This window comes from Centrocercus urophasianus, unplaced genomic scaffold, assembly GCF_019232065.1.
Source record: "Centrocercus urophasianus isolate 14NV4802_14NV808 unplaced genomic scaffold, USGS_Curo_1.0 seq_27, whole genome shotgun sequence".
In the NCBI taxonomy this organism is placed as follows: domain Eukaryota; kingdom Metazoa; phylum Chordata; class Aves; order Galliformes; family Phasianidae; genus Centrocercus; species Centrocercus urophasianus.
The window spans coordinates 9179662-9195181 of NW_024884833.1; positions in this window are offsets into that span (position 1 = coordinate 9179662).

The following is a 15520-nucleotide window of genomic DNA, read 5'->3' on the forward strand; positions in this document are numbered from 1 at the left end:
GTTGTTTGAGGCTGATAGACTGGATACATGACATTCAAGTCAGAGAAAGGAAAAGAAGAATTAAAACCCAATTTTGGGCCATAATAGGCAGAAGTAACTCCTCATAACCAAGTTATGCTATTTATTCAGTTTATAACTGTACTGAGGATTTTTTGTGTAGTTATACATGTAAAAGTGCTTCAACGCTTGAGCAAAAACCTCAAGGTCTGACCGCTGATTTTTCTCACAGAGGTGTTAGGCAACTTGGGCAGTTTCTTCAGTTTTCCTTGGAGTTGCAGGACTTTTTTGACTTTAGAAGTAACAAAAAATTATTTAGGTTCATCTCTGTCTCTGGCTGTCACCCCATAGACTCCATGTTTGAGAAAGGAGAAGGTGCCTCCTCATGCTCCTTCAATCTTCCCTGCTTATCACATCGTATTACAAGAACCACATTAATCTCAAAACCGGCCTTCTTCAAAACTTGTTTTACCAGCTGCTTCTAACTGCTTGTTTACTCACAGCTAGTGACGCATTAGCCCATTTCCAGCTCTATCTGTGCTCTCCCCCTGCATATGCAGGCTGTCAGCTGGTTACACTGAAGGAATGCCTGTTGTATACAGCAAATCCTTTAAAAAAGAAGCCCTCAAATTTCACATATTCAGAGCTACTGAACTTATTTTTCACCATATTTTTCCTGAACAGTCAGTTATTAAAAATATTTAGTAGGTTCACTGTCTTCATGACTGCTCTTTGATACCTTTCAGATATCTCAAAACCCACAAAATACTTAAAATATTTTTTCTTAATTGAAATGGTCTGTGATTTGAAAATCAGAACTGTAGTGCTAGAGACTTCTATCAGAACAGCTTCATTAAGAAAATTAAAATATTGGCCTGATGTTTTTGTCATGTAAAAACTTACGACTATAAGAGATTTCTCATAGTTTGTGCACATAAATTATTTCTGAGATGATAACTGAAAATTTCAACCTATTGTGTAAGCACATTATCAAGAAATAGAAAGTTATACTGGGTAATCTATAAATATGCTGCTGTCCCTTGTACATCCCATGGGTAAGATATCAACAAAGCAAAGACAGAAATTCAATGTTCTGCATAAGAGAATACTCATCATGCAATGATTCTGCCTTCAGAAATACACGAGAAACTGTACCAACCTAAAGATTGTTCTGTGTATACTTTCTTTAACAAAGTCATAACCAAAGTAATGTTTTGTTCACTGCAAATTCCTTTGTGTGCTGTGTTAATTCAGCTTTTTGCTATTTGTCCCCAGCCTACTAAGAGTCTGAGAGCCTGCCTCCTGTTTAGGTAAACTGTCCCATCTGCAGTGGCTCTCATCTAATCACAAATCCAAATCAAAACACTCCCTACAAATTTGAAACAGTTCACTCTTTCCCCTTAGTTTATCAGTTGATTGTGACAAGTTTAAGTTGTTCTTTCTCACTCTGAGGGTTCAAAACCAGTGGTAATGAAAAATACTAAAGCATCATTAACTTGATGCTTTATTTTTTTTTAATTTTTATTAGACTGTGAAGCTTCAAACTGAAAATTTTATGACGTTTTGGAGCAGTGTGCTGACCTATGTGCAATGTACTGAATATGCCATCCCCAGGATGTTTACTGAACTGCTCATAATTTTGAAGATTCCTCCATGGAGTCATATTTTATTTCTTCCTGAAGTGGCTACAGCATGCAAGGCAAATCCCTGCCAAGTATTTTCTTCTTTGCCCAATTATATATGAAATGTTATGTATATCTCATAAAAATGAGATATATTTATGCTATATTTAATGATTCTTTTTACAGATGAGTTCTGCCAGACATTTGTGAGCACTCTCATTCTATGAGTTTCTGGTCATCTAAATGCCCAGAACAGCCAGGGAGGCAGAGTGGGTGCAGTTTCTTCCTTTACCAGTAAAAAGCTGAGTGCAGAACAGTGCACTTTGTTTTTTTTCTTTTTTTCTTTGTGTGTGTCTGCATGCTACCTGCATTAGGAATATGCATGCTGTGATTAACAAAGGAAGCTGAATTTTTTTGCAAATTTATCATCTATTTCTTGCCAGTGTTCTTCCCAGGTTCTGGGCATTCTGTGAACTTCAGGAGAAATGCACATCCTCCTAACAGCACTAACCTACCTGATAGGTATCATTCTATTTGACAGGCGGGGAACTGAGGCACCCAGAAGCACCACAGGTCAGTTGCTGTGAAATGAAGGATCCTGGCTGCATTCCAATTTGGTGCTGCATCTTTCCAGCTACCCATGCTGCAATGGTGTGGCCTTTCCAGCAGTCTCTACCTGTACTCATGCTCATTGCATTGTCTAAACTAAGGTACTTTTGCATGAGTGAACCTGAGGACTTGGATAAAGCCAGGCAAGCTGCTGCCCCAGCCTTACACATTGAACCCATCCTCACAGCTGGTGTTATGGTAATTTTAACTGTCCAATTCTCCCTTCTATTTGTACGATAAATTCCTGGGAGTAAAATGCTGTCTCTCGTGAAGAAAAAGAGATGGAGCTACTACAAAATACTATATGCATGAAATACATTCTTAGAAAACAGACAAAAAATTGTAGCATCCTGGCACAAGGTTTCATTTTGTGGGATTCTGCTGTTTGTGGCATGATTCATTTGCTGTTCTTGGGTCTGAGAGTTTGAAATTTCTAGCCTGAGACATCCTTACCTATACTGGTGAATTGAATGAACTCAGCCTGTGGGAAAGGGGAAAGCAGCAGGTGTCGCTGGACTGATTTTCACTTTGCACAGAGCGTGATGAAGAGGATTTCCACAGAACAATCTCTTAATGTGGTGCTGAGTCTATACTGCATCCTTGAGCAGCCATGTGGCATGAGAGCCAGCGTGCAGTTCTGCCCCTTTCCCATAGGGACATTAAGGACGTGGTGGAGTCACTGTTACTGGAGGTGTTCCCACAACTTAGTGGGAAATATTGGTGATAGGTGGACAATTGGACTAGATGATCTTGAAGGTCTTTTCCAAACTTTGTGATTCTATGGTACTGTGAAAGGCAGTGCTGCAATCTGGGGTGTGGCTGTGCCATCAGGCATAAGCATGCTGGGGTATCATCATTCCACTGTAACCCACACTGGCTTCTTAGAGCTGGTAATACAAGGTGGCAACAGATTGCCCTGAGACGTAATCTGCTCAAGCCACAGGATCAATAGCCAGTGTTAAAGAAGAGTGACCAGCAGTTTTTCCTGTATATAGAATTAACAGGTCTTTAAAATCTGATCTCTGACAGCATTTTGGGTCATGGAAACTCAGGCAAAATAAAAATCCTAATCTTTGGTAAAATTACAATAATGTATTTTCTCAACACTAAAACATATCAGAACTTAATTGAGTGATAATTTTTTTGTGTTCAAAGTGCTTTTAAGTCATTCCCCAAGAATATTTCATAAGTCTATTTTAGTATTTCTTTCTCTCAAAGTATGTACACTGATTTATGGCAACAAAGTCACTGAGCTGGTCAAGCTGAGAGTACAAAATACAACTTGAAATGTTCTGACAGTAAAGATTTTTGTTCTGACACGTGTCCTGTACATATTCTAGAATGACTTATACAAGGATTTGCCATAACTAATGCTTGAATTTGCATGAAATCTAACTATTGTTCTTGCATTTTTGCACAGTACTCAGTACACAGGCAGATAAAGAAAGCACTGATAACTGGGATGATGGTCATAGACAAATTTACTATTTTGATATTTGTGACATGAATCTGAGCATTTTTCTACTTGGTATTTATTCAACTGCATTGTTCTGTTATAAATTGAGATTTTTTTAAACTATATCCCCTACCTCAACAGACATTGGCCTTCTTCCTAAATGTATATTTTGTTCAGATTATACACATAGGATATGACAAGCAACCTTAAACAGGGTTATCTTGTGGCATGTTTGTACACAGGCTCACATAATAGAGGTAAGGATGTTTGCTTCTGTTAAGAAATTAAGAATAGTAATGTCACATAGGGTAGAGGATGATAGACTCTTGATTTTTAAGTAAAGGAAAGGAAATCTTTCCTTTCACCATATGTGGAAAGTATTACACCGAAGGGACCAAAATTTGGAAACTAAATTCAGTGATTTTGCTTGTTATCTGGAAGATCAGCTGCAACCATTAATCCATAAACTTCTGTATCTCGACATAGTAAGCAGCATCACTACTGAAAAAATTCCATGCAACTATGTTACTACAGATTTATTGCTACTTTTTTTTGCCATATTAATCTGCTACAACTGAAACTGAATTTTCACAGCACAGCAAATGTAAACATTTTTTAAATATTTCAGGTATATTGGAACACTACTAAGAAATGTTACTTAAGTTTTTAAATATCAGTTAATTAGCAGAAGAAACTCTTATCAGTACTGAACATAAATAAGAAGAGCAGAGAGAAAGCTAGAAAGGAAAGAAACAGGTTTGCCTGGGTGTGTTCAGAAGCTTGCCTTCAGTTTCCCATACTTTCATACCATTGAAATTTTGATGGTGTCTAGGAATGTAGACAGAGGTATCCCTGCCTATGGAGGAAGGTATCCCTGCCTATAGCAGAGGTTGGAACTGGATGATCTTAAATGTCCCTTCCAGCCCAAACCATCCTATGACTCTATGATTTCATGAATTTATAAAATAATATAATGTATTATGCTGTATAAAATGATAGAAAATAATAATGGAGAAAGCAATAACGTTTGTTTGTTTGTAAGTTTGTTTGTTTGTTTTTTCCCAAAAAGTATCCATTGCTGCTAAGTGCACAAGACCATCACAGATAAAATGAACATGATCAACTCATGTGGCCATCAAGCTGGCCTCTGAAGGGTTGAGCCCAGACTAATATTTAAAATGTTTAGTTCAAATATTTCTCAAGCACTGCCTGATCAGTGTGCACTGCCTGATCAGAGTCCTCAGTAACTATTTTTCAAGAGAAAATGTCTTTTAATGTTGGGAAAGAGAGGCTGAGGGCTGGGTCACACACAGAAAGGACTGTTTCCAGAAGAACTGGGCAAGAATCAGGTCTTCTTGAAAAACACTTCCTTCAAAATTGTTATAGGGGAAAGGAATTTGAGATCCAGCTAGTAAATATGTGTCTTCCAAAATTGTTTCCCTTTCTTCTTCTCTTTCTCTTTATACTATTTCCTTATACGTATATACCTAAGAGATTGGCTTTGTTTACTTGATGGAATTTGAGTTGTCTGTCTTTATGCACGTGTGAACTTTCATGCATAAAAACGAAAATTACATCTATAAGCTGGCCTTGGGAAGAAATGGTCTAATCTGTTTTGAAATGAAATATATAAATGTGATATTTGAGAGCAACTGGGAAAATAGACAAAGGAATTTTCCATACCTCTTCGCAAAGGTCTCTCTGTGTCAAGGTTGCCTGCCTTGCAGCTTTGCAAAATATGTGCACTGTCAAGCAAAAGGATGGGAGCTGGGGATTACAAACTGAATATTTCTGAGAAGCAGCAGCCAAGAAAGGGAAAAGGAAAGATTTTTGCTTATATATTTTTTTTTCAGAATTCTGACATTGCAGCAAATAGAATACCTAGTTCTCCTGCCATCTCCATAGCACTTTCGAAAATTAGCCAAATCACTGTTCTTAAGAGTGGATTAAGAAAGCCATCCTGATTCTATATTTTATATACTGCATTCTCCCAGAATTTCTTCCATGATCCACATTGTTCTCTCATTTGTTTGCACAGTTGTTCAATCAAAAAAAAAAAAGCAAAACCAAAACCAAAAACCAAACAGGCCCGCAGGACTTGCAGATATAGGTTATGGTTTCAAGAAACCTGAAGTGGCAATGCAATTGTTGCAAAATCAAAATTGTATTTCCTTAGTTTCTGCAAGAATCATTACAGCATTTTGCAAGATTTCTTCAGCTCTTGACAGTGCTAATTCTTCTAGGTCCTACTGACTTTGGTTACTCACTTTTACTGAAGCAGGAGTGGGCCACAAGTACCCAGAAAACTCTGACATATTAAGCTATGAATGCAAGTAGTTTAATAAGAGGACACTTTCCCAGACCTTGAAGAGTGGACAGTCTGGAAAGTAATTAATAAGACCTTGCTGTGTTCTTATTATTAATTCCTTTGCCCTTTTCAGAGAACATACATTTCATTTCCTATTTCAACAGATAACTTGAAGTTGATCTTTTCTTCTTGTTTCTGGGTCAGAGGCACCCTTAATAGAAAGAAAGATACTCATCCAAAGTCATTTCTGTCAACCTCCCTGAACTGTTAACAATTATCATGGTTGCAGGGAGGCACCTCCCACAGATGAGATTTGCAGCTGTAAACCTTATCTAAACTTAGATGCAAGGGGCAGTGTTCTTCAAGCAATATCCTGTTATTTAGAATACTGTGAAACAGAAGACAAAGATTACAATTTCCTCTCATCTCAAACTGGAGGACTTGTGTCTCCCACCTATTTCTCCCATCTCCCATTTGGACTGATGAGAAAGTATTAGCAGTGGACAGACAGAATCTCAGCCTCCCTCTTAATCTCCTTTTCTTAGGAAACAGTTATTTGTTCCATCAATAATCAGAGATTGTAGAGTGCATATCACCACTCTTCATGTGCAGCTGCTTGGTGTGTGTGAGAAAGATATGCCAAAATTTCATGTAGAGTCTAGCTTGAGAAGTTTCAGGTAGCTGGATGATAACGAGTTGGAGAAAATGTGATGCTGAGGTTCAAATTTTGGTGCATGACTTCTGGGGGTGAAGAAAGAGGAATAACATAGTTTACACAAATACTTATTTACTTTAAATTTATTTCTTTAACATATGTATTGTGTATGTTACCCAGAATGGAAATCCCAAACCAGAAACATTCCACAGCATTTCTCTTCAAGGATATAAATTAAGACAGTAAAACGTGTGGAAGGCCAGATTGTTGCCCACTGCAGTACTTTCATGAGCAGGGGTAAGGCTCTGCATGGCGTATTTATAAGTGGCAGGACATGGAGAAAGGATTTGTTTTCCCCACCCTACACAAATTAATTACTTATTCTTTAATTATCTCTACTTTTTTTCTTTCTTTTTTTTTTTTTTTTTACCTCAAAACCTGTTTACTAAATCAAGCTGACTCTCTGGAGTGCTCTGTAAACTGAGATTACTACAACACATTATAATCTGTTCTGAAGTCTATTATCCTAGCGTATAGCCATATGAGGGAAGGAAGCAATTCTCCCTAAGAACCTGGGATGAAAATTCTCTACTCTTAGAAAACTGACTAAAGATGGGACTGAGAATCAGACCTCAGCACCAGCTCACCAGCTCACCCATGTCTGCATTTACCTCCTGCACACCTGTAGGTTCTGAGAATGATTCTGAACAAGGAATTGCATCTGGACTCCTGAGTTTTGTAGAAAACAAAAGGAGATATGAAAGGTCTTTGTGTTTTACTTATGTGTTATAGTTTCCCCATAACACTGGGATTTTTTTTTTTTTTCCTGTTACACGAGTACATAATGTGCTCGTTGCTGGATCCCATCTTGTTCAAAATCTTCATCAACAACCTGGATGAAGGGATAAAGTCAATCCTCCGTGAGTTTGCTGATGATACAAAGCTGGGAGGAGTGACTGACACCCCAGAAGTTTGTGTTTCTCTACAACATCTGGACAGATTGGAGAGTTGGGCAGGGAGAAATCTGATGAGGTTTAACAAGAACTAAGGTTGAGTTTTGCACCTGAGGAGGAATGACTGCATGCATCAGTAAGTTTAGGGAATGACCTGCAGAAAAAAGCTCTGTAGAGAATGACCTATGGGTCCTAGTGAACAACAGGTTGGCTGTGAACCAGCAGTGTGTGGCCAAGAAGGCCAATGGAGTGCATTAAAAAGAGTGCAACCAGCAGGTCAAGGAAGATGATCCTGCCTCTCTACTCTGCCTTGGTAAGATCACATTTAGACTGCTGAATCCAATTATGGGCTCCCCAGTTCAAAAAGACAAGAACCTCCTAGAAGGAGTTCAGTGGATGGACAAAGATGTTAAAGGGTGTGGAGGAAAGACAATTGTGGAAAGACAAATGAGGAAAGACAGAGTAATTTTGGGCTGTTGATCCCTAGGAAAGAATATTGAGAATGGATTTGATAAATGTTTATGAAAGTCAAAAGGGAGGTTGGAGGTTGGAGGTTGGAGGTTTTTCTTCTCAGTAGTATGTAGTAATAGCACAAGACGTAATGGCCTAAAACTTGTAAATAGGAAGTTTGATAGTAATATGTGGAAGAACTTCTTTATGGTAAGGATGGTGGAGCATTGGAACAGGTTGCCCAGAGGCTGTGGAATCTCCTTCTATGGAGACATGCAGGACTTGTCTGGATGCGCACTTGTATGACCAATTGTAGAGTACCTGGTTTAGCCAGGGGACTGAACTCAGTGATCTCTTGAGGTCTCTTCCAACACTTATGATTCTGCAATTCTGTGGTAATCTTCACCTAATAGAACAATGCTAAATATATTAGAGTATGTAATATATTACTAAAAATTCTTCTGGCAATCTTCAAAAAGACCCAGACAAAAGTTACTGATAGAGTCTAATTTTCAAGTCTAAGTTAAAGCTACAGGCCAGAATGCAGTGATGTTGGTTTTTCTGCATAGGCATAAGATCAGCTCACTGCCATATGTAATACTTCCTGAAATCAAAAAGAACAGTATCTTCTTTTGTATTCTCCTAAATAACAGAATTGTCTGTGTTGGAAGGGACCTTTCATGGTATCTAGTCCAATTCCTGCAATGAACAGAGACACCTATAGCTAGATCAAGTTGGTCAGAGTCTGGTTCACCCAGAAAGTCTTCAAGGATGGGGCACCCACCACATTTCTCAGCAACCTGTTCCAATGCTTCATCCTCTTGTGAAAAAAATTTCCTTATATCCAATCTGATTGGATATAAGGTTGGAAAGGAACTTAAAGATCATCCATTTCCAACTCTCCTGCAGTGGGCAGAGTTGTCAACCACTAGGTCCGTTTGCCCAAGGCTCAATTCAACTTGGTCTTGATTCCAGTAGAGATCGGGCCTTCACAGCTTCTCTTGCCAATTTGCTCCAGTGCCTTAGCATGCTCTGAGTAAAGAATTTCTTCCTACAGTCTAACCTAAATCTCCCTTCTTTTAGTTTGAAATCATTTCCCTTTTCCTGTCACAACAAACCCTGCTAGAGAGTCCATCCTCTTCTTTCTTATAGCCCCCTTCAGATACTGACAGGCCACTATCAGGTGTCCTTGGAACCTCTCTTCTCTGGGCTGAACAACTCCAGCTCTCTCAGTTGTCCTTGTAGGGATGGTGTTCCATCCCCCGGATCATTTTTGTGGCCTTCCTCTGAACATGCTTTAGCAGCACAATGTATCTCCTGTATTGAGAACTTCACATCTGGATGCAGTACTGTAAGTGAGATAGCATGTTCCTTGCTTATGTTCAGTTTGCCATTCACCCATACCCCAATCCTGTTCAGCAGGGCTGTGCTCTATCCTTTTGTCTCTCAAATTTTACTGGTAGTGCTGTGTCACAGCTGCAAGACCTTGCACTTGGCTTTGCTGAATCTCATGAGGCTCTACGTCTCTCTGGATAGCAACTTATCCCTCAGGTATGTCAACGACATCACATAGTTATACACTATTTTGTGTAATATTATGACTTCCCAAATTGGTGACTGTCCTCTCAGCCAGTACAAAAATAAAGTAATCACACAATCTAAAAATCATGGTCCCATCGTACCAAGTAATAGATACGAACATAAATGTTACTGTCTGTGAAGAATAAAAAAAAAAAATAGGGAGAGAGCTAGGATAACACAGAGAAATGAAGCAGGTTACCCATGACATCAATTAATAAATGGAATTTTTGTCTTCAACACCCACTGGCCAAAATGACTCTTGTAAACATCAATTTTTGCATCTTTCTTAATTAGACTGGATTCCTAGATCATTTTGTACAAAACAATTTCCAGAGTGTTAACACAATTACAATGCATCAAAAATACTGAAAAAGAGAAAAAAGAGGCAAAGGTAGTAAAGGAATAAGAGACAAAATTATGGGAGAAAGATTTGAAGATTTGCTTTGGCACAGGAACTGTTGAATAGCAGGAGCATTTTCACTCTCAAGTCTGAATAAAGAACCAATGACTAGGAGATTTCAGGGTCACTATAACTCGGCAGCAAAGTCAATAAAATTCTTTCCAACAGCTAGCTTTGAGTCTTGAGGTAGGAGACACGTTTGGATATTTAAAAGTCCAAAACATCCATGCTGTAAGCGACTTACTTTTCTTTCTGACACTCTTCTGCAAAGTCCCTGGATGTGTTCAAGGCCAGATTGGATGGGGCCCTGGGCAGACTGGTCTAATATCAAATGGGGAGGTTGTATGTGGCAGAGGGGTTGAAGCTTCATGATCCTTGAGGTCCCTTCCAACCCAGGCCATTCTGTGATTCTGTGTAAAACATTCTCGAGATCAGAATCAGGATAGAAGACTGAGGACCACCTATAGCTGTCTTTGAAAGAACACAGGATTTGGCCATCTTTATCTTATTGCCTTTCACTGTGTCTGATTCAGTGACCTGCAAGGTCTGATTGCTTTAATTATAAGTGTGTAAAACATTTTCTGAGCAGTTGTCTCATTCATTCATCACTGTGTGAAAAGTGCTACTAAGATTAAGTAATAGCTATATTTCAACTCTAGTCTGTACTACTGATTAATACCTCAAATGTTACAACAGGTGAAGCTGCTCAGAATATCTGGAAGATGTTAAAATGATTTGCTATTTTTTTTTCTGTTTTCCTTCAGACCTCCAGTTTTACTGTCAATTTCCCAGTTTGCAAAAGACAATCAAATTGTAAGGGTGACAGAGCAACGGAACATGTTGCCCAGAGAGGTTGTGGGGTCTCCTTCAGTAGAGGGGACTCACCCAAATGCCTACTTGTGGGAACTATTGTAAGGAATCTGCTTTAGCAGGGGAATTAGACTCAGTGATGTCTTGAGATCCTTTCCAACAAATGCAATTCTGTGATTCTGTGAAACTGTATGTAAGACACTGATGACATGTCTGCAGGACTAATATTGTTGTCTCCAGAAATACTGGAACCCAGTTCATTAATGAACAAACATTCAGTAGAATCAAACAACTTTACTAGTTTTTCTCGCATAACTCCTCTTTTTTCTTTGAAATATAACAGCTTTTCTCTTCGTTCTCGACCTTGAATACAACTGAAGTTGTTTGACTAATATTTAAAAAATTAGACAGTGTAGATATCCTGGGTAAAACTTCAATCTAATGTTATATTTTGGCAAAGGTATAAGCAATTCAAGATGTTCTGCAATATTAATGATGCACGATGCTACAAACCTTGTGTATGTTAACTGAGACAACATATCTGAGAAATTACATTCTGAAGTAATTCTATTCTGTGTAATGTTTATTCTCATTTTGTACCATTGCTGGCTTGTTTGATGTTCAAATTTAATTCATTTTTTACGATCCTATGTTCACTTTCTTTCATTAGAGGGCAAATTACTGTGGATTATCTGATAGCTGATTAAATGAAGGTATACATTGTGTGCCTGTGTTGTCACTATGTACTTAGGTTTTACAGCTGTAGATTACAAAGAATCATAGAATTATGGAATCATAGAATGGCTTGAGTTAGGAGGGACTTCAAGGATCATCAAGCACCATCAGCCATAGGCAGGACTGCCAACCTCCATATCTCATACTAGATCATGTTATGTTCTTCTCCCACGTGGTACGTCTGAGCCAACTTGTACTGTCAGAATAAGCAAACTGTTGAGTGCTTTTGCCATTTTTTCATGTCTGGTTGCTAATTCACATAATAATATTGCTGCTAAGGGCTGTCTACTACTTATTAAATGAATCTATGGAGCAATGTTTGTTACATTTGATTGTTCTGGGAGAATATAATAAGTTCAGATTAGTTTACCATTCAAATTTATATCCTTGATAGGCCATGCGTAATTTTGTCAAATATTCCAACTGACTCACAAATGTATCAGTGTACTTGTATCAAATCACCCAGAAATACTGCAGTCCTCTCCTACAGTTTACCTGTAGATTCACCAGGATCATGGAAAAAAAAATCTGAAAATATTTCAGAACTTCGTGAATTTTTGTAAGATGACATATGAATACCTTTCAAGAAAATTTTGCATGGACCTTCTTAGCCTCATTGTCTCCTGGGTTATGCATCTGCAATACCAGTTGAGGGAAAGGGAAACTAGATTTTTCTTGTGCACTGCAGACTACTCTGTCCTTCCTTTAACTGCATCTGAGAAGAAAAGGCCAAAGGGGTGCTGCGCTACCAGCCTTGCAAACAATGAAGGATAAGGAGTTGTATACACAGAAAGAAGCAGAAAAGGCCTCCTATTTTCTTTGCATTTCGGGAATTCTAGAATTAACAGATTAAAACAGAAAATGCAGTATGGTAAGACAGTCAAGCAGAAATACAGAAGATCCAGATTGTAGCTGAGTTTTAAGTATTGAACTGCTTTGTGACCTTGAGAAAATGGCTTATTCTTTTTGTATTACCGGAGATAAAATCCTGATGTCAACACAAATCAACGTTCCTCAGAATCAGTGCTAATGTATGGCCTCACACAGTAGATTCTTCATCTATCCTAAGTCTCTCAATATAATTTTAATTCTGCTGTTAATAATCCTATAACTGTGCCTGGCCATAATCTCATCAATCCAGCAGGGCTTTGCGACGTCCTGTGTCCTAACACATGAAGTAATGAATATGCTTGATAACATACAACAGGTTGTGCACTCCATTGAAACCTTCATTAGATTTTACATGTGCCACTTGTTCCAAAAATGTGAAGATTTAAAAAGAAGAAGGAAGAATAGAGACGTAAAATACCGAAGAGGAATCCATAGGAAATGTATGATTCAGGTGAGGTAGTATACATACATAACAAACCTCTGGTGAATTTTTGTTTGATTTCAGGCTGCATGGCTTGGATATTTCATGTTACAGTTACATTTTTAAAATGTGCTTCATCAGAAATCTTTAAGGTGAGCAGTTCTATACATGCAACAAAGTTAAATTGAGTTTACTTTCCTTATTAGGTGAAATAACTTGACTATGAACAGTGACATAATGTGATGACTTAGATGTAGTTTCAATATTTTTTAAATCATAAGAAACATGCTTTCCTTCCACCCTTCATAAAAGATAAAACTTATGGCAGTAAGGTTGTACTCATGAGCAGACAGTTGTAGAGAAATACCTATTCTGTTTCTATTCATTTCAGATAAGAGTATTTCAGCTAGGAATCAGATTTCAGTTGTGTAAACCTAAGGAGAATTATTTTAAAGAGGAATATTATAAAAAGATTTTTCAATTTTATACTAGTATTAAAAAAAAACCCAGCAACTATGACAGCATCTTTTCAACTGACAACTGCAAAAAATGCTTGCTTCCAGAGTTTACTTAGTCTCCGAAGTCAAGAGTAACAGTAGACATACTGAGCTCAGTGTGAAAGCAATCTCGAAATGATCTGAAGTTTTCTTTTCTGAAGAAAGTCAGAGACCACAGCTGAACTGGTTACCTCTGGAAGAAAGATATCTAAGAGGAATCTGATGTCAATCTTCTTTTTTTTTTTTTTTTTTTTTTTCCTGTGTGCTAAATTCTTTCAGTGGAAGAAATTTTTTTTCTCTGTGTTATCATACTTTTAAACTAAGCATGTAGAGAGTAGACCATGGGAAAGTGTGAAGAAAGATCTTGGTATTAAAAAAATACATTTCCTTGGGAAACTGGAAGAGATTATTATTTTTCTTTTCTTGCCTGGATGGAACTGAAAATGGACCATAATGAACTGAAACAATTTTTAGAGAAGAAAGGCCAACATATTTGCTTACTTTATTGAGGTATGTTATTCCAACATGGCTTTGGTCTGGTGGCTTACTGAGCATCCAAGAATGACCTTTTAAGTCTTTTTGTTTTACCCAAAGCCTATGTCTCAGTAACAGAGCCCTCACTATTAAGCATACTATGACATCATGAAGTCATACCTCATTAGCTAAACAAATGATTCCAGTCCAATGCTTGTTTCCAGAAACAAACTAATTTGTTTACAGCTTAAGATATGACAGAAAGTGAGACTTTCATTGAGTCCTTCCCAAGCAATGCTATTTTCCCATATTAATTATAATGAATAACTAATTATTAATAATCATTTCCCAGCATAGCTTTTGTTCCACTGAATTCTACTATTCTAACTGCTAGCCGTAGCCCATCTGTTAGAATAACTGTCATTAAAAATAAGAGGTATTACAAAGAGCTTACACTGTGTAAGACACAAAATGAATTTTTTTTCTTTTATTCTTTTTGTTATATATCTTTCATCCTTCCTCACCCTTTCTTAAAACACTATACATTAGACAACAGACTCTGAAGATTGCCACCCACCTACTTCCATCAGTAAGAAGGAAAGAAGCTTAAGTAGATGTGTGAAAAGTTGAATTATGAGCAAAGATTTCAATTTGGTTAAAAGGATCAGAGTTATATGTGTGTTGTTACAGCTATCATCACTCTGGGTATGTCCTTCCCAGATCTTTGTGAACCAGTTGCTGGCAGCTGACTTAATGCTAAAAAATTCCAGGTATCCAGAATGAGAAAAAATTATCATGGTAGCCGTTGGAAGAGGAGTGGTGTTGTAAGACTCTTCAGGTAAACACATATGTTGTGATTATTGTAAAAAATCATAAAGAGAAAAAAAGGAAAAATAATAATAATACCAAGGCACCTGATCTACTAAGAACATCATAAACCATGAAATTACAACACTACTGTACAGTATTTCTAGTGATATTCATACTAAGTGACAAAATATTTCTATTTATTTTAAATGAGCCATTTAATTGCATAATATCCTGGTGCTTTAAATCAGTGAAAACAATGCAAACCAAGGTGGGAGGGAGGAGAATAACAAACCAATAATCCTCTGATTTAATACTACATCAGCGTAACATGAAAAATGGAAACATACTGTCCTAATGATTCTGGATATCCAGTTAGTTTAATGAAAATATATCTAAATGATCTCTAAATGATCTATCACACTGCACTTATTGGCTCTGAGTATGGAGATTTACCCCTATAGGAGACCGTAAGCCTTCTTTTCCATTTTCAGGACTCAGCTGAGCAGACTTGAGAATACCTGAAAGATAGGTAAATTCTTTGCAAACTTTGCTTCCCTCTGCCTTGTCATTGGAAGGTAAATTTTCTGCAAAATTTTGACATTGTAATTCTGCAAAATTATCGACATTGTACTTCAATGTCAATATCAAAGCCATAATACAGAAGGACTACTAGTATAATTTTCCCCCTTTTCTGAAACACAATAATAATGCCATTGTTGATCATCTAATGTGAAGATCTGATAGGGAGCAAATAGAAAACTCATGTATCAGTATATCTGAAGTACCAGGTTCTAATATGCTAAAGCAACATCAGGAGTTTAAATGTAACAAGAAGATTGAGTGAATGGAAC